Below are 24,065 nucleotides of genomic sequence, written 5' to 3' on the forward strand. Positions count from 1 at the left end.
GTGAAAAAGTTTGTTATATACAGTGAAGATTTTATGCAATGAGATTTTAACACTACAGGAGATCAGGAAACAGCATACTAACAAATCAGTTATTTTCCTGGTAGGATGCCATCAACATGAAAAAAAAACATGTGCTTAGCTCCTATGTATATCTCATGACTTCAAAGGGCATCTCATTTTTCAATTAATTTCTGCTCTGCTCTAAGTTCTGAAAGATGGTTGCATCACCTATCCTGCAAATGTGAATGCTATACAATACTGTATTTATCATATTTAGTAACGATACATCCAAATTATCTTGGTACATTTAACGCTCACAATAGTAACAGAATCCTAGAATGTTTTGGGTTGGAATGGACCTTTAAAGATCATCTAGTTCCAACTCCCTGGCCATGGGCAGGGACACCTTCCACTAAACAACTTTGCTCAAAGTCCTGTGCAACCTGAACATTTGTAGGGATGAAGCATTTATAAATTCTCTGAACTTGTTTCAGTGTCTCACCAGCCTCATCTTAAGAAATGTTTTCCATATATCCAATCTAAATCTACTCCCTCTCAGTTTAAAACGCTTGCCCCTTGTCCTGTCCATACAGGCCTCAGTGAAATCTCACTCCATCTGTCTTATAAGCCCTCTTTATATGTTGAAAAGCTGAAATAAGGTCTCCCTGGTGCCTTCTCTTCTCCAGGCTCAATAACCCCAAGTCTCTCAATAATCTACAGGGCTACTCAGTTATTCAGGCCTTTTCCAGTTCTTAGAAACATCATAATATCTTTCTCTTTGAGCTTTTTGGATGCTACTGGAGAAAGGGATGCACAAAAAGTAAATGTAAAGACCCATGTTCCAGTTTCTTTGTGCCTTACTCTCCACAGTGATTAGTACCAGTGAACTGTTGTGGAGTTTTAAGGTGTATTATTGCCTATAGATTGTTTGATTGTTTAATTCACATCATTCATCTTTGACTCATGACAGGAAATGAGAAATTATACATAACCCTGAAAAATGTTCAATGCTTATGTGTGTTCCTTTTCACAGTGACACTCAAAAGGATCCAGTGCTGTTATTTGCAGGTGACTTAATACTTCCATGGGCCCTCCTGGAAGCTAACAACCACAACAGCTTTCCACATTCCCAACTTTTTGACATTTTATCCAAAACACGATTTCCCTGTCACATCGTCTCTTCCCAATCACTTACTTTCATTTGTCTCCCTCCTGCTTCCCTTGTCTTTCTGCTGATAAAAAGCATTTGGCCATAAAGGAACCTACTAACATTATAATCTTACGCTTATTCAACATGCATTTCAGTATTGAATCCATAGTGTCTCCATTAAAAAAAAAAAAGCACACGGGGAGAATTAATCTGCAACAGAATGTCAGATGACTGAATCAGTGATGCAAGGATAATCAGGAAGAGGAGGAGAATTTGACAAGGCAGAAATTACCATTATTCCTTTGGACATGGGTTCACATGAGGGAATAGACTGATGAGGACAGAGCAGCTCATCAGCTTCTTCTGTTAGTAGCACTGTGAAAAATCCATTTTTCCTCTTTGGCTGCAGGCTGTTTTCTTTGCATACCCTTCCTCTAGTTGGCCACTCAGAGATATATCCTAATGCTTTTTCAGACTCTTTTTAAACTGAACTTGATCCATTAGTTAAACTCCTTGTACACCTCTGTGAGAAACTCCACGTAACACTAGAAACGCCAATATAATTTAAAATAACCTTAGTAGTTCCTTTAACCTGCAGCAGATTTAGCTGGCAGCTCATGAACTTTATGCCATTCCAGAATGCTGTGATTATTCTGGGAGAGATTCACTTATGCTGGGAACTTAAAAGGGGAGACCAAGAATACTAACATCTCTCCCCTAACATCTCTCCTTGGGCAAATGCCCAGGGTAATTCTTATCTGTGCTTCAAAATACACCCATTACTCCCAGAAGGTTTATTTTACAGGTAACTCTACCACTTATAATGGACAGAATGGGCACAGATTAAAATAGATGGCTGCAAGAAGAGAGAACTTTTTAAACTAAAATTAGGGTTTCTCTATAGCATCACAATGCACATGAGTACTGCAGAATAATGAAGGCTGAAAATAAGGAAATAAGAAGAGTGTTTGCAGATGAAATGAACGAGGTATAACTTGCACTTCATCATTGCAAAAGTGTGTACTACATATGTAGTGAACGGTGTTATATACACAAGCTGCATAAGCAAAACACTGATTTATAATTGTGATTACTGCCAAGTTCAGAACCCAGCTGTTGACTTAAGTGCAAATAAATAATTCCAGTGGAGAAAAAATGCAAAGAGCTTGTTTGATGGAATAAGGAAGGTAAAATAAATTGTGAATGCATGCCACATGCCATTGTGCAGATACAAGAACTGAGGCAGTGCTGCTCTGGAAGATTAGAAATGTGGGTTTTTTTCATTCTCCATTTAAGTAGAGGGGGTTTTAATAACAGTTTCTGAGGGATATTATTCTGTTCAGAAATGTTGGTTTGTGAAAATAAAACCATTTTACATAAACACAAATTTTCAACATTTCCTTCAGTTGAACTTCAAGCAAAAATGTCACAAAGCACTTACTTACTGTTGAAATACTCCATTAACATTTTTCCAAACTAAATATTTTGGAAACAAACATAATGCAAAACATAATGCAAAATATATTTCAGGTATTTTAAAAAGTGTAATAAAGTCAAATATTTTAATTTTAAACCTGAATATTTTAATTGAACAACACTGAAGTACTTTCTTAAATGTAAATTTGCAAGAAAGGTCAAGGTTTTAGTCCCTAAAATGTTCAACCCACGGCAATGTTCGGATGACAAACTTTTCTGTCTGTCAATCAGTGATGTTATATTTGCTGCACAAAGTCTACTCTTCAGGTGTGAGGGTGGTGAGGCACTAGCAAAGGCTGCCCAGGGAAGTTGTGGATGCCCCACCCCTGGCAGTGCTCAAGGCCAGGTTGGGCAGGGTTTTGAGCAACGTGTTCTAGTGGAAGATGTCCCTGCTCATGGACAGGGAGTTGGAACGAGATGATCTTTAAGGTCACTTCCAGCCCAAACCATTCTACGCTTTTCCCATCAAAACACAAGGCTATTGAAAAGAAGACTAAAGGTGTGTTAACAGAACTGCAAATTTGCATTATGAACTCAGGAAATGGAAAGAAAGAGCATTTCTTTTTGATATAATTAATTTCTTTAAACCAATCTCAGAGATCTTTTTCTAGCAGAAGGTGTTAAAATAAAAAGTCTAAGGACAAATAATCTGCTTGAAATTACCTTAGCATTCTGGGCCTACTGTAAAACTATACAAATGCATGAGTAACACACATCCATCCATATTAAGGCTGTGACTGAAATTCATTTTTTTTCCCCCCAGACAATTTTACCTTAATTTGATCTTGAGTATTTTAACTGTTCGTAGCAGGAAGAAATCTTGTGAAGGCTGTAGCAGCAAAAGCTAAATCAGATATAGTCATTATTGTATTTGTCAACATAGAAAGAACATCTGATTTATTTCTATGCAGCATGACAAATCTAGAGATGGTTCTCTTTTATGCAACATAAAAGACAAATTCAAGTATTTTTTAGGCTACTAACACATCTAGTTTGATCACTCTTGGTATGCATTACTAAGTTAACGTTTGATATTTACCCATACTTACATTCACTCCAGATATGGTATTTTACCATAGATATAATAGAGAAAATAAATGAGCAGTTAACTGCTACTGGATTTGGATTGCCTGCTATAGTTGGCATAAGATATCTCTTATTAACTATTAATTTGAATATCATCATCACTTCCTAATTACAAAGTGATGGGGGGGGGGGAGAGGGGAAAGTGAATTTCTCTGACAATCTTTTACTGAATGCTTAACACATGCCATATTTTAACATAAAGTCATCCTTGTTTTCACAGTTTCTTCTAAATGTGCGTCACATGGTCTTTGCAGCTTCCACAGAAACACTGTTCTCTCAGACTGTCTGAGAGATAGATGGATGGACCACTTGGTGGATAAAGAATTGGCTGGATGGCTGCACACAAAGAGTTGTCGTCAATGGCTCAATGTCCGGCTGGAGACCAGTAACGAGTGGTGTCCCTCAGGGATCGGTGTTGGGACCGGTCTTGTTTAACGTCTTCATCGCTGACATGGGAAGTGGGATTGAGTGCGCCCTCAGCAAGTTTGCCGATGACACCAAGCTGTGTGGTTCGGTCGATAGGCTGGAGGGAAGGAATGCCATCCAGAGGGACCTTGACACGCTTGTGAGGTGGGCTGATGCCAACCTCATGAAGTTTAACCATGCCAAGTGCAAGGTGCTACACCTGGGTCAGAGCAATCCCAGGCACAGCTACAGGTTGGGCAGAGAAGAGATTCAGAGCAGCCCTGCGGAGAAGGACTTGGGGGTGTTGGTCGATGAGAAAATGAACATGAGCCGGCAGTGTGCGCTTGCAGCCCAGAAAGCCAACCGTATCCTGGGCTGCATCGAAAGGAGCATGACCAGAAGGTCAAAGGAGGTGATCCTGCCCCTCTACTCTGCTCTCCTGAGACCTCACTTGGAGTATTGTGTGCAGTTCTCGTGTCCTCAACAGAAAAAGGACATGGAACTATTGGAACAAGTCCAGAGGAGGGCCACGAGGATGATCAGGGGACTGGAGCACCTCCCATATGAAGACAGGCTGAGGAAGTTGGGGCTGTTCAGCCTGGAGAAGAGAAGGCTGCATGGAGACCTCATAGCAGCCTTCCAGTATCTGAAGGGTGCCTATAGGGATGCTAGGGAGGGACACTTCATTAGAGACTGTAGTGATAGGAGAAGGTGTAACAGGTTAAAACTCAAACAGGGGAAGTTTAGATTGGATATAAGGAGGAAATTCTTTCCTGTTAGGGTGGTGAGGAACTGGAATGGGTTGCCCAGGGAGGTTGTGAATGCTCCATCCGTGGGGGTGTTCAAGACCAGGCTGGACAAGGCCTTGGGTGGTATGATTTGGCATAAGGTGTCCCTGCCCATGGCAGGGGGGTTGGAACTAGAAGATCTTAAGGTCCTTTCCAACCCTAATTATTCTACGATTCTATGATTCTATGAAAAGGACAGAAAGGTTAAACATATGTTATAGTTAAAATTAACAATACAGGCCAAAGTTTGCAGGCACTCTGCCTACTATTTTTAAAGAGAATCTTAAATCACTCTGTGCAGCCTCATGCTAGTGGGACAGCAGCCTCTTGGAGCTGCCAAGTGTTTGGAAGTTCCAAATTCACTAGCTCTGTTTCACCTACAGACATGAGCTACTGGGCAAACATAAATCCCCACTTCAAAACCCCTGTCAGTCTATGATTAACTAGACTTCATAGGAGTGGCTTTAACTTAACTTCTCTTGAACAAGTGGTGCAAAAGCAAGACCTGAGGTTTTGTGAGAATTTATGAATAGCACTTCATACTTACCAGATTACCAAGTAAGTAGTATCTAGTTTTCCTAGTAGGCATTTATGATTTTGGTATATATTGCACTTATTTCTAATGCTTTACCTTTTCAAGTATTTTGATTAAAATACTACCTGTCCCTTGCTTGTTGTTTTCTAATTTTGCTGTATCTGTCAAAGGCTGGCTTTCAAGCAGAGGATCAGAAATTTAATTTCATTAGATGCTGTTTATCTCAACAGCACTTTCCCATTTTTATCAAAAATCACTTCTAAAACTAATGTAAATGTAAACTATTATCTCTATCAAAATATGTGATGGCTTTCTCTGCAGAGAAAACTATTTTTTTTTATTTATTTACCTGAATGCTACAATTCAGATTGTTTTATACGATCCCAGCTGTGAAGAGACCATGTAATATTCAGATATCTAGTCAAACTAAAAAAACATCCATCTTTTTCCAAAACACATTATTTCAGAAGGAACTAACTTGTATATAAATTTCTACTAGAAAACTATGCTTAAAAGACTTTTAGGGCACAAAAGAGTTTTCTTGGTTTTTAACTTCAGTATGAATTGGACTGCTTGTAACCTTCTATTCTTCTCTACAGTGGCAATTTTCACTACAGCTAGTCATCAAATGCAGTTAAATCTAATCTAATGCATTTTTCAAAACCAGAAAAGTTCATTGGATAAAAGCCCAGAACTTTAAGTAAGGTTGGCAGAACTTTTGAGATGTGGTGCTAAACTCTCTTTACAGGAACTAGTCAGTGCCACAGCTTCTGAAGTGACAAAGATATTGTTCAAAAACTAGAGTTAAAATTTCATTCTAAATAATTGTTTGCAAAATAACGGTTGCCTCACTAAGGATCGGGAACACACTATCACCGTAACTTCACCATACATAAGGTTACCTTTTGATAGCTTTTATGCCAAGGCATCTTTGTTTTTGACAAAGTAATCTTTTTTCACTTTAACAAAATTCAGTACAATGAATAGTTCACATAAATGCCAGATAGCTCAGATGTAAGGATGCGTGTTTGTATGTGTATGCGTAAAGTGCATACTTTTGCTATAACCGCCAGTATTTCATTCTTTTAAAGAAGCACTACATTTAGAAAAACAGAGTAGAAATTTGTATTTTCAGAATGTCGACTTCATCATTTTTCTTGTTCATAACTGAAAGTATCTGGGGAGAAAGTATTACTGAAGAAAAAGAGAGACAAAATACTGTTCCCCATTATTCTCTTCTACATTGGAAGAAAACTGTTGCAAACTGGGAAAGCAGAAAAAAAATTAACATCTTAAGTAATTTACCCTATGTCTATCCACACTAACCATGACTTTAGGAAAAGAAAAAAAAAAGGCTTTAAAACATTAGAAGGAATTTTGACAGAGCTTGCAGATTCATGCGCAGGTACAAAGATGATTATGATAAAGTAAAACATAAGGCACAGCAGAAGAGATGCATCAACAGTATAAAAGGAGAAATAACATATATCCTTCAGCTGTAGTAGGTTTGCAGAATATGCCTCAAAAAGGATGGCAGAATAGAATCTGGAAATATTTTTTCTGGTTCCCCATAGAAACAGCCCTAAAAAAACAACGTAATATGAAATAGCTGACATACTCTTTAGATCAGCTCCAATGCTATTTTATACATTAATATTAATACTTAGTATTTAGTTGCTATCTGAATCTTAAAATAATTTGTGTTTTTATTTTATAAACAGAAAATGGGTCCCACACAGAGTAAGGGGGTTATATCCAATTTTCTAAATAATGGTGTGTTGAAGAAGACATCAAGTTTCCTGTGTGATTATTGCTATCATAATGCTAACAAGAAGGACTTCTGATATGGTAATAATTTTAACACTTTCATAAAATAAAAAATGCATGCAAATAAGTAGTAGATGATGCTCTTTTTAAAAAACTAATCACCTGTGTGTCACAGTAAACACGTAAACATTACCTGCTGCACAAGGCAAGTATTTATTTTCTTTAAAAGGTTTGCTGTGTGTGCAGAATTCTCATAATTCTTACACCTGGTTTAAAATATTTGAAAACACTAAATTACCACTTGTGACTTTGCAAAATAGGTTGCATATATTTAGGCAGGGCACATTTCAGACTCCACTGCATATTTAGAGAGATTCACAGAGATTATTGATGGGAGTGAAAATGGCTGGACATTAGTCAGTGGGTGGGGAGCAATTATATTGCGCAGCACTTGTCTTTCTTGTGTTTTATTCCTCTCTTTGATTTCTTCCTTTTCATTACAATTATTATTATCAGTAGTAGTATATCTTATTTTTTTTCAATTATGAAATTGTTCCTACCTCAACCCACAGATTTGACCTTTTTCCAGTTCTCCTCCCCATCCCAGTGGGCTGGGCCAGGGCAAGGGGGAGTGAGCAAGTGGCTGTGCGGCTCTCAGCTTCTAGCCAGGCATTAAACCATTACAGTATTTTGCAAGAATGTTTAAAGAGGCACATACAGTTCACATGTTCCTCTTTCCTCTGAGAAGTCACACCTCTTACAAGAAATGTTCCTCAGTTTCCTACAAATCACATTAAAGATTATAAACCTTTCAGAAGCCACACTTGATGGGTCTATGAGCAACCTGGTCTAATGGAAGGTGTCCCTGCCCATGGCAGGTGGGTTGGAACTAGATAAGCTTTAAGGTCCCTTCCAACTCAAACCATTCCATGAGTCAATGATTCTATGACAATAAAAGCTTAAATATGTTAATAATTGCTTCTAAGGAAAATACTTTAAATAATGCTTAAACTACCCTAATTCAAGTTTCTAAATGATAGCCTTTGGGCATTTTCTGGGTACAAGTGCAACCACTGGACTTATTAAAGCATCATGTCCTTTCATTATCTCAACCCATGGGTTTTCTTACTGTTACCCTTCCAGTTCTCTCTCCCATCCCACCAGGGGTGAGTGAGTGAGTGACTGTGAGGGGCTTAGTTGCCAGCTGGGGTTAAACCATGACATAGTTAAAAGTGTGTAGACAATAATTTTTATTTATAGTCTTTTCCAAGCTTAGTAACTACACAATAGTCCTAAATAGACTTAATCACATTACGCATGCTTTCTCAATTCAAACACTAACAAACAATATAAATTACAGCTCTTATTTTAAATATTTTTAACTTTCAACTTCATATTTTTTCCAGTGGCATTATTTTTTAAGTATTTATCTGATCTCCCCTTCTTTCTCTGACGACAAAAAAAAGAAGACAGAGGAAAATCACCACAATTCCTGCCCCCCCCCCCAAGAATTTGACAAAAATACAACTATGTTACTACAAAGTATGGACTATGTAAGATCAGCCTGTGCCAGGAAGACCCATCACCTAGTGCTGATGACAAGAACACTTTATATAGCCTTTCTCATAAAGTGACCGAGCTCTGAAAAGTGCAGCATTTTGTTTTCCTCATTAGTCTCAAATACTATCAGAATTACTAGGTAGTGGGAGAGACCTTATTTCTCGTAAGTTCTTTACACTTATTAACCATGCTAAGAACAGCAGTTACTTCATTTGATATTTTGCAAAATCAGTCTTTCCACATCCAGGAAAGAGGAAAGGGAGGGAGGGGAAAAGGAGAAGGAAGGAAAAAAAACCCCTCCAATATATGGATGTATCAAATAATGGTCACCAATTCCAGCTGTGTAAGAATTCCTCAAAGGCTACAAAGCATGCAATTAAAAGGTCTAACATTTCTGCCCATAGCAACCTTGCTGCTTCATGTTCATTTTTATTCTCTTTTCCAATATACCATCATGTTGCTCCAACACGTTTACATCATGTTCCATGGTACTATGATATATTGAAAGCTTGTCTTTCACATATCTCATTTAAATGGAAGCATGCATTCATTTTCTCTCATTAGCAAGACTGATAGTTTCAAGAGACTTTACTTAGTAATTGCCCTGTTTAATCTCTTTAAGTACCCACGAGTCTTGCCAAAAGACAGATGTGAAAAGCAACAGTGTTAGCAATTTATTATGACAGGAGAGCTCTATGTAGAAAACACACACATAGAAAATGAAGAGAAAAAATAGAATATCCATTTCAACATCCTCTTTTCTTCTTCAAAGAACAGAATTATCTTCTGAAACTTAGTTTTTATATCTGTGACTAATTTCTGGAGTCAAATGAAAAGAAAAAAAAAAGTTAAATCAAATTTTTAAAAAATGAAGCAGTTTTTTGGGGGGTATTTTTTAATTCTTTCTCCAAAAGCTACCTTCATACATATGATGCCTGAAGTTTTAAACCCTCAGTCAGTTTTTCCACATCCATATATCCATCTATTGGTATTCCTGACAGGCAGTCCCTTGATCTGGGACAACATATGCCATAAGTTTCTGACAGTACCCTGTCAATGCCTGAAACAGTCACTCCAGAAGGACATTAAAGAAAACCAACAATCCTCCCTAACATTTATGGTTAAACTGCAGGTTGAGCAACAGTTCATTAATACCAACATGACACAGTAAAAACAGACTAAGCTTTATGTCATCATTTTTTCATGCAAATAAAAATCCCATTCACACAACTAAAAATATTCTGTATGTTGCAACTCTACTAAAATACAACATCATGTCCACATATAAAAGTTATTGTCAGGATAAAGAGGACTTTCGGTGGAGAGTACTGCTTTGCCTGTGACTAGACCATATGTGATCCATTCGGACAACCTGGACTATCACATTTTTTGTCTTGCCTGCCTGCAAGTTTGTTGATATCTTGAGTAATTCAAGACATGCCATTTAATTCACCACTTTAGCTGACAAGGTTATAGAGAATTCCTTTGCAATCGCTTCACTCAGTAAGCAAACATTCATGTTTCTGGTTTCTGCTGTTAGATAAAGTAGAAGAGAATTCTATTTTTGACGCATTCCTCTGTTAAGTGGAATATTCTAGAGGTAGGCTTCTATTGTATCATTTACTAATTGCTTTTTCCTCCTGTCCGCTTTGGTCAAAAAGTGACAGCTCTGTCTGTGGATTCTGTTGTTTGTAAGGTATTACAGAAGGAAAAGGATGAAAACAAGTAATCCTTTACAGCTGATGAACTCAGATAATAATGCAAGTTTTATTACAATCAAGGAAATAAGCACTCTCACAGGCTTCAGCAGACTAAAGAGGACAATAAGAAAATATATTTTTAAATGATTCCTGATTTGCATAGGGACCATTTATTAGAGCCAGGAGGTCGCATGAGGTGAGAACTAACCTCTTCAACAGAAAGATAATGGACAGGAGGAAAGGCTGTTCAGCAGGGACAGGCCAGCACCTTCATATATAGCTCTGCATTTTGAACAGGGATGTGACAGGAATTCTGAGTGAAGGAAGCAGTAGGGACAGATTAGCAGTGGAAAACCTGCAGATTTGTAGTAGAAATTAATAAACTAACAGAAGCCATAGACCTGAAGATGTAGAAAGAGATTTCCTTTAACATGCAGTGGGACAGCTGATAAGCTGTGTCTTAATACTATATGCTACAGTGACACCATGAGTCATATATAGCATTGCAATATCTTACAGTCTTTATGTGAATATAATACTCTGTTCTCTTTGGAAGAAAGAGAGAAGCCTAAATCATACTGTGAAATAAACTGAATCCTGGATAATACAAAGGGCACTTGGGGCGTTTGAGAGTATGACAAGATGGGGAGGGAGCACCATAAAGCCATCTTGTTTTAATTGACTACCTGCAAAGCCTGTAATGGACAATTATCATCCTAACAAGGAGACTGAAGCATTAGAATAAACTTGCTGGGTAACATTTTCATTAGTACTTTTCCCCTCTACTCGTGGCGGTACTTGTTTCTTTCTCTGCTTCTTGACTTTATTTTAAACCATGTGCCAACATCCATTACGAATAACACTGTGTGAGGGTCAGTCCATTTGGAGGGAGAAGTAACATGCCTCACCATGAGGAGATCTGGGGCTGGACACTGGTTATCTCACTATGAGAGATATAACCAGTTTATGTCTCTTCTGTGACATAAACAACATCAGCTGCCTGAAAGCTGTTCCCTCCCCATGGTCCTCCAACTGTGATTCCAGAAAGGGTAAAGGACTGCTCCACCTCAAGCAATGTGTCTGTTCTGAGGTTCACCAGGCCAGACACCGGATTTCAGAATCATCCTCTGGAGGTGGTAATGCCTGTTCCCCCCATGGCAGCACTTGTGCTTACTGATTCCTATTCCAATAATACTTTCTCCAGAGGACATCAAGGCATCAAGGGCAGCAGCCTGGGACTGAGCTCAAGCTTACAGTTCAGTTCCTTTGCCTGGAATAATTGTGCATGAACTTTTTACCAGCTGGGATTGTTCCAGCTTGTGTTGCTTGAGCAAGGCCAAATCTGCTCCCAGAAGGTCTCAACTCCAGAAGCCTCAATTCCTTTTCCTTCACCTCCACTGAGAAAACCACACTTTTTAGAAAGCCACGTCCTTGAGGTATGGAAATTATAAAAAATTAAAAAGGAATTAGCAATATGAATGGTAGTAGTATCCCTAAACCTTTTTCCAGTCTTTAATGTCAGCCTTAGGTTTTTGGGGGTTTTGGTTTCGGATATTTTGGTTTTGTTTGATTTTTGCGGTTTTTGGTTTGTTTGTTGTTTTTTTTTTTTGGCAAGGGTTTTGTTTCAGGTTATTTTACTGTACATTAGATCACCAGACTCTGCCACCTGAAATGAAAGCATTTGTAAAAGGAGAAGAAATATTTGTATACATTAACCTGTTTGCTTTCACCATTAAAAGTGTAACAGAGCTTTTCCTTTCCAACTAAGTTTTGAATTTAAAACTGTAACTTAAGTATTATAAAGCTGTCACTGATTTGCCTTCCAGTTTAATTCAGGTAAATCTAAATTGCCCCTTGGGTTGCATTTTCTGGTGTCAGGAATCAATATAATTGAGCTATTCCCCTTATATCTAGACAATGAGATGATAACTGAGATATCAATGAAAAATACTTGAAATGCAACAGTGTCTTTAGGTCTCATGTCTCTGATATAATGCAAAATACTGTATTTTATTTCAGGCTTTTTTCCTACACTTTACATGCCCTTTCGTTTTTCTGTGCCTACTGTACATCACATCTGATAATGCATTCCTGCACCTTTGAAAAAGTATTTCTAGACAGTATCCTCAATCATTTCAGGAAAATTTTCTGCTATAGAAAGCACTGTATCTGGATATTACATATGCTGTATTACAGGTAGCTCCAAAATCCCTCTAATTGAATTTGCATGCTTGTTTTCTACTGTTTCTCTGTTAATTACTAAGCTTTCAAAAGGTCTTCAGAACCTCCTGGAAGACAAAACTACAAATTTCACAAGTAGCAGGTGATAAAAGGGAAAATAAATACAGAGGCTAGACCCCAGAACTTGTGAAAACTCAGGAAACCTTCCTTAAAAGATTTTGTGATGGACTTCATTATACCTTTTGCAAACTGCCTAAAATTATTTTTTTACTGAAAAGTACCAACATGCACCAAGTCTAGTTCTGCCTCTCAAATGTCTCTGTACAGTGCTGACATAACCTTTGAAATAGAGAACACAACAAAAAATGCAGTGTAGCAGCAGTTACTACTACAAAAAAACCCACTATTTTAATTCAGTGTAAAGGAAGCTTTTGTACTCTCTACATGTGTGCATGCCACAGACATTCAGATACAAGCATAGAGAGGGTTATACAGGTCTCATAGGGTGGAATTCCTAAAAAGAGCCACCACAGAGAGGACTGAAGTACTTAAAGTAGGCTATAAAACTTATGGTTCTAAACAAATTGCTTCTAATTAAGGTTAATTAGCAGCCTAGGCCTAATTTTGTGCCTTCTTTCCTGCGAAACAATCCTCACTGCTCCTACATTGAAACAGTTTTTTCTCACTGGTGAGACAGGAGCTCTGGGTATACCTGTCTGGAGTAGTGAGCACCAATCAGGAAAAGCCAGTTTCATTAAGACCACATAATGAGCTTTAAAACAAACTACTCTAAAATACCAGCTATAGTTAGCTACCCAATTACATTATTTAATTCAAGAAACATTAATTAGTGCTATCACGTCTGCATCCTAAATGAGGTATGATGACTACATTTAATAGCTTTTCCTCCAACATTCAAAAAATGTAACGAACTGTAAGAGAAGTGGGAATCACAGAAAGCATTTTATTAATTACACTAGTCTAAATAATGGACAGAAATCTTCATTTTTAAAAAATCTTCATGGCCATTCTTAATTAGCATTAACGCAAAATTGTTTTAAATTGGCAAAAAAAACACCAACCCGAAAAATATACACTTTTTTAATCCTTTTGCTTCAGATGAAATTATTTATTTTTTAATTCATTCAAACTTAAAAAAGGCAGAAAAAAAACATATCACCTTTTATGCATTTTTCAGAACATGCTGTACTCCCATTGCAGTGTACATCCATATTAGTTCATTATTAATTAAAAATATGTTTCAATACATAATCAGGGCACACATATTTTAAAATGTTCTAAATACCAATGTCAAACACAAAGATGGTACGCTCCAAGATTTCTTAGTTTATGCATGAGTATCTACTTAGACTTTTTGGTAATATGTCTTTGCCTAAGCATTAAGTGAGTTTTGTAAGGAGCAGAAAATAAGTTCTATAGGAAAATCAATTTCCCCCCCTCCCAATTCTACAACTAATTTTATATTACAGAAAAAGTAGAAAAAAGTAGAAATTTCTTCACTTACACATACAACTCTTTCCCCCAATTTATGATGACATGCAATATTGACAGATAGAATGTACATTTCAAAGGTCTGCCCAAAATGAAAACATGTCATAACAACCACTTCCTACTAAGAGACAGGTACATCAGATGCATGAGGCCTTCTATGTAAGTACCGAGGTAAATACTATGGGCTTTAGAGGTATCTTGTATATACACATGTAAATCAAGCCTCTACAGCAGCTATGAAAGTTGGTACTTTCACATACATCATTCTAAAGCAAGCTGGGGGGAGAATGCTAAAATACTGAAAAGAAGGAAACAAGGTAAGATATATAAAAGCAAAAAGTAGAATTAAAAAAATAATCACAGATTTAAAATGGCTGAAATGGACTGATAATGGATTGATTGTTGTGACAATGCTGTTAAAGTGATGCATTCAAACCAATAGTTAATTTTCCTATCTAATTTGAAAGCAAAATGAATGCAGGCAGACTACCAAAATAAATCCCAGTCTTCTTTTCATTAAAATATAATATAGGAGATCAATCCCTGTAGTATAATATAGTAAAACAGAAAATAAAATTACAGTTCTTTTAAAAGTGCATTTTTTTATTTGTGGCTGAAGAAATACAAGCAATGAATGTCTCATGCTAAAACTAAACACAAGATACCAAAGTAATACACAGTGAAAATACAGTGTCTTAGTAGTAATAGTACTAATAGAAATACTATTTGTATTTCTAACAACATTAGAAATACTAAAAGTATTAGAAATACTAATAGTAATAGTACTAACAGAAATACTATTAGTACTAATAGTATTTCTAAGTTACAATAACACAATTGCAAGTATATTTCCCTGAACTCAAGTAGTATACAGGCACAGGGCAACTACATAATAAAATAATGTGTTCAATAAGGCACAAATTTCCAAGAAAAATACAGCAATATAAAATCCCTAATCATGTGCTAGGTCATGTCTCCAAATAACATACCTATGTATTTATCAGTTACAACCAACTAGCAAATAATGTTTATTTGCAAGAAAACATAGCATGGTTTTCAGAGTAGCCTAAACATTTCATGTTACGAAAAACCACTGGAAGCACAACTTCAAATAGAAATTCATCTCAGACTGAAAACAAAACCATAACATTAGCTACAATGAAATCCTACCCTTGAGCATTCTGTCTTGGCATGCCTTTGAGAAAGCAATGCAGCTTTGGCACAGCCACAAATTTCACCTACCTAGGCTATTAGGAAGAGAAATTGGCCTTTAGAAGGAACCTCTCCACCTATATGACAAGAATAATACCCTTCCACTCCATGGTGGCAGACTGAAGGAAAGGTGCAAATCACTGCCAGGAGGTCCTGCCTAATTTGTGGTGGAAACCCAGCAGATCCTGCCCTGGGTACCACTAGACAGTGGCTCACTGCACCTCAGGAACAGCTGCTAATGGCAAAAGGTTGGAAAAAGACATACCTATATATAGTAAATTGGTAACCCACAGTTGGCTTGTGCCATAACAGCACAGTCACTCATTCCAGATGTTTCACACAATCCACTGAAATCACCAACTAGAATATTTGCTGGATTTAACAGACTCATGGCCAGCTCTCAAAGCCCTGTTTTAGGAGCTGCCAATTCCCCCAACAGATCTGAACTGTTGAAGATGATACTCTTCTTTCAATGAAGAAACTGCAAAGCTATGACCAGACCTGCTTTGAGAAGGAAAGAGAAGTTCCAGGTGAGTAAGTGCCAGGACAGAAAGCTGAGCACCTGGTGCCTCTCCCAAAGGATCCACCCGAGTGCTGCTGGAGCAGGGAAACTACACAGCCTCTTTTGCCTGCAGCTCCTGGCACGTTCTAACTACGCGTGACCAAGAGGTCAGTCTGGTGAAGAGGTGCCAGGGAAAAGAGGAAATCAGCCTTTTCCAATAAAGGCCTGTCCAATCAACCAGGAGAAATTTCCACAAGAGACAAAAGTTACTTTCCTCAGGAGAAAAAAATCATCCAAAACATGACAAACACTCTGCAAAGGAGCAGACTGGCAGGGTCACAGTCACAAAGCAACTTGAAAAGATCAAGGGCACAGATGAAAAAGAAACTGTAGCACAGAAGCACTCTTTATAAAGTCTTCACTTACAGGGACAATAATTTTCAGTGATTCATATGCATCCCATCTTAGCCTATTTACTTTTCATTCATCTTATATGAAAGCAGTTGTGAATAATCTAATATATGTTTGCATTGTACAACATCTGAAATCAGAGGCATCAACACAGTGCTTACCTTAGCCAGAAAGTGACAAGAATTTGAAACTATAGGTTACATTTGAAAAAACTCCACCTTTCATTAAGACACCTTTTTAAAGCAATAATTACAGCATGGATCTAGGTCACGCTTCAGTTATGTGTCTTCGGAAAGATCATTTAACCTGTCCCTTTCTTCTGCTTTAAAAATCCAAATAACTAACTGATTACCATTGCAAAAACCGGTCTTTTTTAGTCTTCACTCACAACATGGTATGGAGATACAAAACATTTTTGGTTTTATGTATTCCAGATGAGCCCTGGTAGCTCCTGTTATACAATGACGTAAAGCTTGAGCTTTTTTTTCACCTTTTTTTTTAAATGAAACTAAAGAGCAGAGGGGAAACAAACTAAAAAATCACACAAAGCATTCAATTTACATAATTCTTATTCGCTAAATTTGAGAGCTCCCTCCCACAATCTACAGAAATAGTCAAATGTGAGTTTCAAATTATCCAATAACAAATAATTTGTTAAAGAATGTCTTTGACAAACAATACTCAGCTGTCTCTAATTATAACACTCTTTCACCCACTCCCATTTTTATAACTTTGAGAGAAATTACGCATACTTGCACTATTCACCAAAATGTTTTGCTTTGAAAGTATGCACTGAAAAATCCCTTCAGAAATATTTGCATTAATAATTCTAAGGCAGAACAGGGCAGAAAGGATTTCTATCTTGCTTCCCATCAATAAAATAAACCAACTCACATTAACTAGTTTGTATTGGAGTACATGCAGTTAAACACCAGAAGCCTCAGAAGAGCCAAAAGTTAGATTAATCTTTGCTATCATCCTCAGTTTCAAATATCACCAATAGAAAGCAGTGGCATTTATAATCCTGCAGAAAAATCTACCAAGATACATCCAGTTGTCTTGAAGGGTTTCATATCTTTGCTTTAATATGGCAGAAAAATAGCACTATCTTTGTAAGGAGGCTAATGTCCAGGTCCCCTCAAAGGCAGGAAGGATATTTAAACTCATCTTTAAGTAGTACTTTATTCCAAACTGCCTCTCAGACAGGACTTCCTGTTTCACTTGTCTCATCAAAATATCTTATATATGATTGAAATCTGGCATTCAGTACATAAAAAATGAGAACACAAACATGCAAAAGAAACAAAAGATTAACCCTTGCAAAAACAAAGTATGAAGAAGTAATTAAAACCTGGTTCACTTCTATTTGAAACCAACTTGCCCAGCTGAGTCTGATTTTATGTGACTTTGCATACCTGAGTATTCATGGAGTATTCATGTTACCCTTTGCAGGCATGTAAACATGGTAATGGGCAGAGCAAAGGGGAGACAGTACGCCTGACTGTGTTTCAAGCATGATCACAATAGATTAGACTGGTTCTATTCCTCTCACAGAGATGATGCTTTCCAAAGACTGATCACTTCTCAATACAATTTTTTAATAGCACAGATAGGAGTAAGAATCTTAAAGAGTTTAGGATCATATTGTTTCTTTCCTGAAAATAAGCTCGTCTTACATATCTACTCATCTACTTTCTTCTTGCAAGTAGCTTCCATTTACAGAGGAAATACTAGATTTACTGGTGGAAAAAGACATTTTATGTGACAGAAAGTAAACATAAACATATATTCAAAAGAAGACAGCTTTTCTAAAAAATATTACCTTTGCTTTTAAACAGTAAATTACCTGATGTACTTTACAGTTTATTCTTCAACTCAGTAATGATATCACTTACCATTTCTGAGCTTTATATCATATTTCCTTCATGTTATTCTAGTGCTTCAGTGAAACACTGCCCAGGACTTACAAGTCACTTGTCTTCTAAGGTCCCTAAGCTTACTATACTCTCAGGACTTGATTCCTCTATTTCTTCAGTTCAATGATCAATACAGAAACTCTGCTCATGACCATTTACAAAAAATAAGTTCACTGATCTTGAGAAATTAAGTAAAATCACAGTCTCAGCATATTTTGCAGTTTTGTTTCAAGGAAGGGCTATAACTAAAGTGGGATTGGTTAAGGAAACTTGTATAGGATTAATCACTAAGCTGTGAGAAAATCATTTTACAGCATTTTGCTTCAGACAGGGATAACAGCATGCTTATTCTGAATTTTCATTTTTAAAAAAGTATCTACAAGATGTGGTATGTAACTGTCATTATGAGGCTCTTAATATGTGTTCATTTTTATTGATAGACATTACTATCCCGAAGAACTGCAGAGAATTTACTATCTTCCTGTATATACATCAAATGAAGTCAAGCTACATGAACTGTTTTTATTACAAATGACAGTATCAATTTAAATTTTCCAGTAAGAAAGCTGTATATCTCATGAGAGACATAAAGAATAAACATGTGTTTCTGCCAGCTGTTCATTTGCTAATGATTTGTTTTTTCTCTCTCTTACCCTGCTCAAGTCCCAATATACATGGAGAGCTTTGTTTGATTATTCATGGCTGTTTGCCTTTCTTATATAATGTCCTTTGCTTTTAGTGGTCATGAACATCTATGCTGAGGCATTTCAGCACACTGTCCCTATTCAGTTTTTTATTATTCACATTTTTGGACAAGTAAAACTGGAGGCAATCTATTCTGATTAACTTAAAAAGACAAAGAAATCAGGAAAAGAGTACAACATGCAGATGAGTAATAATTCACATTAATTAATTACACTTCAAATTAAACTTGAAGTTAATTTGAGATTTTTTTCCTTGTTCTTTTTTGTTTGGTTGGTTTTGTTTGTTCTAAGAAAAACAAATGAATCTGATCATTGTTTGTTTTATGACACTTTCATGTCTGCCCCATAGAGTGAGTCTGAACTTTCCTCTGCACAATGGAGCACTGCTGAAGAATTTCCCATTAATTTGTGTGCGGCCTGTCTTCTTTTATTCAAATTAATATAGCTTACAGATACATCAGCAGAAATAAGAAGTTTGGTGAATAAATGTGTGTTTATATTCGACAGCATTTGAAGAGATTAAGGTATTAAGCAATGAGGAAGGACAGTGAAAGCAAGTCTAGAGGCTCTGATTCCCAGCCTCAGGTCTGTGTCATGAGCACCACTAGCTATTACCAAGGTCAGCTGGTGCCTGTACTGGCTCCAGAAATAAAAGGCAATCTCACTGTATGGTATTATGACAGTTTCTGAGAGTTCTGAGGGAGGTGAGAGCCAAGGCCGTATCACTTTCACTTTCCTAAGTTTGTGCTGCTCCAACACCCACAATGGCTTTAGGCACATCTAAGTTACAACAAGAAATACTAGGCTCCCCTAGGTAGCAGGGCCATCAAGAGCTGAAGTACAAGAGTTTGCAACTTCATCTTTCCCTCTTCCAATGCTTTTCCAGACATCAGTGCTAAAGTTGCAAACTCAAAGGAATATTCCACTGAGCCCACTCTGTGGTTAAAAGCTTTTTAAAGGACAGAGCAAAGATAAGTGTGTCACTAAAAATAACAGAAAGATTGTATGGGTTTAATTCACATCTATGGCCAAATTGCAGAAATGCTAATCACAATGTTCTCCAGTAGGCTGGAGACTTGCTGTTCTTGCCAGGACATCTCACAAATGTGGGTTGCTCAAAAGAGGTCTTGGGTGAGGCTCTAAAGCAGACCATTACACATGGGATTCAACAGAACTTTGTATTAAATGTAACATCTAAATCTCAGTAAGTTTCATCATTACCTGCCCCAGAAGTTAGTATAGCTGGTTTTGAAGACTGCATGTTATTTAATTCAGAATACAGAAGTGTTTACAGAAACATAACACCCACCAGCCTTTAATGTTTAATTTTTTTTGTTGCTCTGTTTAGTCATTTCTCTCTCACAACCATATAATAGTATTAGAAACTGGTATGTGAACACAAATTCTCCTTTTTTATGTAAATGAACATTGACATATATAAGTAAAAAAAAAAAAAGAAAAACTTATGGCTTGTCCTTACACTGTATTTTTCCTTTACATTGAGCTGTAATTTAAGATATAGTCAACCATTTCCATCAGTGTGCAGATCTAGGAACTCAGTTCTAACTTAGTTCTAGATTTGCTTCTGAGCTCCATGTTGGGAAAGAATTTGTTATGTTCAAATTCCCTTTCCTGTTCTAAGTGTCCATGAGAAAGACATCAAGAAACACAGAACATTATTTCTCTTGTGTACCTAAGTTCCAAAAGTACTTGCTTGATTCATAATGCATTCATCTTCCAAAAGAAATGATGTTTCTTGACTTCTCTCACTCTCAAACGATAGTATTAGTAAGATAGCTACTTGAATTCCTAACTACAGCTGTATGGGGACCACAATACAAAACTCTGCTTACTTGTGACATTCTATAGTCCACATCTTTGAGTTTCATCTGAAACTGTTTCTTATTTTAGAAAGCAATTCCCTACAAATTCCTGCTATTTTGCTACTTCCCTTCAAATCTACTAATAAAATTCCATTTTGTTGCAGGGTTGATGTGGGCACACCTGGATTACCTTTGTGATCAACATTGTCTTCTGGCTATCAACACTGAGAAATTAAAATTCCACTTGCTACCTCTACCCACTCTCTTATCTTAACAGCACATCTTTGGTGTAGACGTCATCTCCTTGTTTACTGCAAAGCATCTAGCAGAGATGAGTAGTAGCCCTAAATTCCACAGTGAACATTAACGTGTTCTTTTAAAATCTTCATAGAACACAATGAGCTAACATTACTGAGGATGGGCTTTGAAGTTCTTTAAAGAGAGGGTTTTTCTTTTTGGATTGAAAATCTGTAGATTTTAAAAAAATGAAGCCTTCTGTATCTAATATTATGAGCTGGATTCCCTACTGCAAGCCTCTTTGTGAGCAATTGCTAACAGCTGTGCAAACATCAGCCACAATGTACAGGCATAATGCCCAATAGAAAATTGCCAATAGATGAAAATATCGTGTCTTCACTGAAACTGTTATTTTCCCACAAATTCTAAGGTACACACATGAACAGCACCATCTCAATTGTTTAGAGTTCAAAGCGATTGTTTAGTCTTAAGAAGAGAAGGCTCAGGGGGGATCTTACCAATGTGTGTAAATACTGAAGGGGAGTGCAAAAAGAAGATGGAACCAAACTCTTCTCAGTGATGCACTGTGAATGGATAAGAGGCAATGGGCAGAAAAGTGGAAAACAAAAAAATTCTGTTTAAATTCAAGGAACAAAAAATAGAATACTGTAATGGTGATCAAACACTGGAGCAGTTTGGTGAGAGGTGTTGAGGTTCTCTGTGCCTGAAGATACTCAAAACTCAACTGGACATGATCCTGAGTAATCTGCTCTAGCTGACTCTCCTTTGAGCAAGGCAATGGGACTAGATGGTCATCTAGGGTCCCTTCTTCCTCTACTGCTCCACAGTTTTTGATACCAAGTTTAAAATGATTGCTAGGAATCAAACAGTTTGTCACAGAACATAGAACCCAATTTTTTACTGTTCAAAAATCAACTATCAAATTCTACAGAAAAACAAAATCACCAGTTTCATAGATGTTTTGATTTGCGATAGGACTTCTTAAAAGTGAAACAGATGCAGGATAAGAAAACAAAGACATAATTTTATACTGAAGTAAATACAACTCACCTTCAAATGTTATGATCTATTTTAAGTATGAAAGCAAATCCTTTTCATTTATTAGTCGGGGAATAGAGCAGTACACACAAAGTACTCAAGTCATAGTGGAACCAATAGCTGACAAAGTTGCCATTCTATTCTCGCATGAAATATAACAATTTATAATGCTGAATGGCTCATCACAGTAAAGGCTGAATATATAAACCCACTTCCAGGTCTATTACTGGTGACAAAATAGGCACAGGCGACACATTGCAATGTTGCAGCTGTGACTAGGGATCAGACTAACATCCACAATATCTTAAAGACCAAAATCTTCCTGAACAGTCTCTCAGTAATGGGCTGGGTTTAAGTTTTAATGTAAGCAGGCACACACAGAAAATCTGCTGCCCCCTACAAGTTGTTTACATGAGATGAGGCTACCTGACTTCAAAAATCTTTCTGTGTTTAAGGTGGCTTTAAAAAAATCCTCAGAATTTTCCCTGCTTAATTTGTAACCTATTCCACATTAAAACTTTCATATTTAACACATTAAGAAAACAGGAATTACATTGGTCTGTTCAAGTCCAAGCATATGGTCAGGCAAAACTGACAATAACATCCATATGTTCTTACAGTGTGATAAATATTATGCAGTCAATGCATTTTCCTGAGTAGAAGACGTTGATTTATCTGCAAAACTGATCTACCAGAAAATGTCAATTGAAGACCAAGAAATATAATAAACATTCAACTCACGAAGACACACTTTAAGAAAGTGACATTATGAAACATTTCCAAGGAAGAAACTCAGCTAGGCTTATGCATAATATTAATGAACAAGGCCAGATATAGTCTGAGTCTCCTCCTTTCTCCTCACTGCCCTAACTCAAATTTTCTGTATTTCAGCATTCATCAGTGACGCACACTGTCACATAAACTCATACCACAAAAATGAACTGACAGGATAGCATTATCTACTGATACACTTCCATTTGTGTGGCATTTGACATGGCTTGCCTTTGCTTTAGTGCCTTCCCCTTCTTAGTGGGATGTGAGGGGCCTAAGGCAATTTTTTTAAATCACACAATGAGTAGAAGCAGAAAAGAAAGATTCAAGTAGCTTTTGGAGCACAAGAGCGCTCCTGAAATTCTCTGTGTTTTAAATGAAGTAATTCCCAAACTCACATGTTCACCTTTTACATGAAGCTCATGGAAGAAATATCTATCATATATTTAGCAATTATTAACTCTAGACAATAAAAAATGGTTCGTTATTTTCAGAAAATTACAACTGCAGAAGAACCATGCAAACTAAGCAAGACTAAGCAAGTTAATTTTCATTTAAGAGTTGAAACTTTCTAATTAAGAAAGTTCATTTCAAATGAAGAGCAGATTCTTAATGAGAATTCTTAAATGGGGAGCAGAAGGAAAGAAGGATATACACTCTTCCCAATTCCCAACTTACATCCCATTTCCCAGCCACCATGATCAGGGAATAAATGTTATAACAGATCAACTGGAAAGAAACTATCTTGGAGAGTGAAAAAAGAGCTATTCAGAACTCTTAACCCACCATGTGTCATTCACCCACCAGAAAAGATGAGAAAGAAGGGTAAGAGAGTGAAGCAGGTAAGGCTGATGGTAACTGAGCCAGCAAGTTTTAATTGACAAGTAAGATTTAGATTTACAGAAGAAAGGCATGAAGTGAGAGTATGTAGCCATTTCTGTGGGAAAAACAACAACAACAACAAAAAACCCACCAAAAAAAAAACACAAAAAATCCAAAACAAAACCAAAAACCAGTAACAAACCCCCAGATCTCAAACTTTCCATAGCTAGGAAATATCTTAAGTATTTCCCATTACTTAGCAAATCTCTACTGTATACACAAAAGTTCCAGCCTATTTCCTTTCTTTATAAAATCTTGTTTTATACTTTTTCTAACATAAGCTATAGAACAACTGAATTAAGGAGAAGGAAAAAAAAAAAAGGAGAATCACATCTGATAAAATTCTGTATCTGCCAAGCATTGACAGGGATAAAGAGATTGACGTAGT

The 24,065-nt window shown here is 36.8% G+C and overlaps 1 protein-coding gene and 1 long non-coding RNA gene across 8 annotated transcripts in view; one reads left to right on the forward strand and one right to left on the reverse strand.

The window, feature by feature from the left end:
- PPFIA2 (PTPRF interacting protein alpha 2) overlaps nt 1-24,065 on the reverse strand; it is a 315,167-nt gene that overhangs the window by 248,767 nt on the left and 42,335 nt on the right. The gene's annotated exons all lie outside the window — the stretch shown is intronic.
- Nucleotides 11,694-18,814, forward strand: LOC134161106 (uncharacterized). 2 transcript variants are annotated; one of them, XR_009963836.1, is made up of 3 exons: nt 11,694-11,903; nt 15,812-15,902; nt 18,642-18,814. It is a non-coding gene; the product is annotated as an uncharacterized LOC134161106 (long non-coding RNA). The 2 variants fall into 2 exon arrangements; XR_009963835.1 differs by lacking the exon at nt 11,694-11,903 and having other exon boundaries at nt 15,567-15,902.

Source organism: Pezoporus occidentalis, unplaced genomic scaffold (genome assembly GCF_034315485.1).
Source record: "Pezoporus occidentalis ecotype Australia unplaced genomic scaffold, CSIRO_AGI_Poc_V1 ctg17, whole genome shotgun sequence".
In the NCBI taxonomy this organism is placed as follows: Eukaryota; Metazoa; Chordata; class Aves; order Psittaciformes; family Psittacidae; genus Pezoporus; species Pezoporus occidentalis.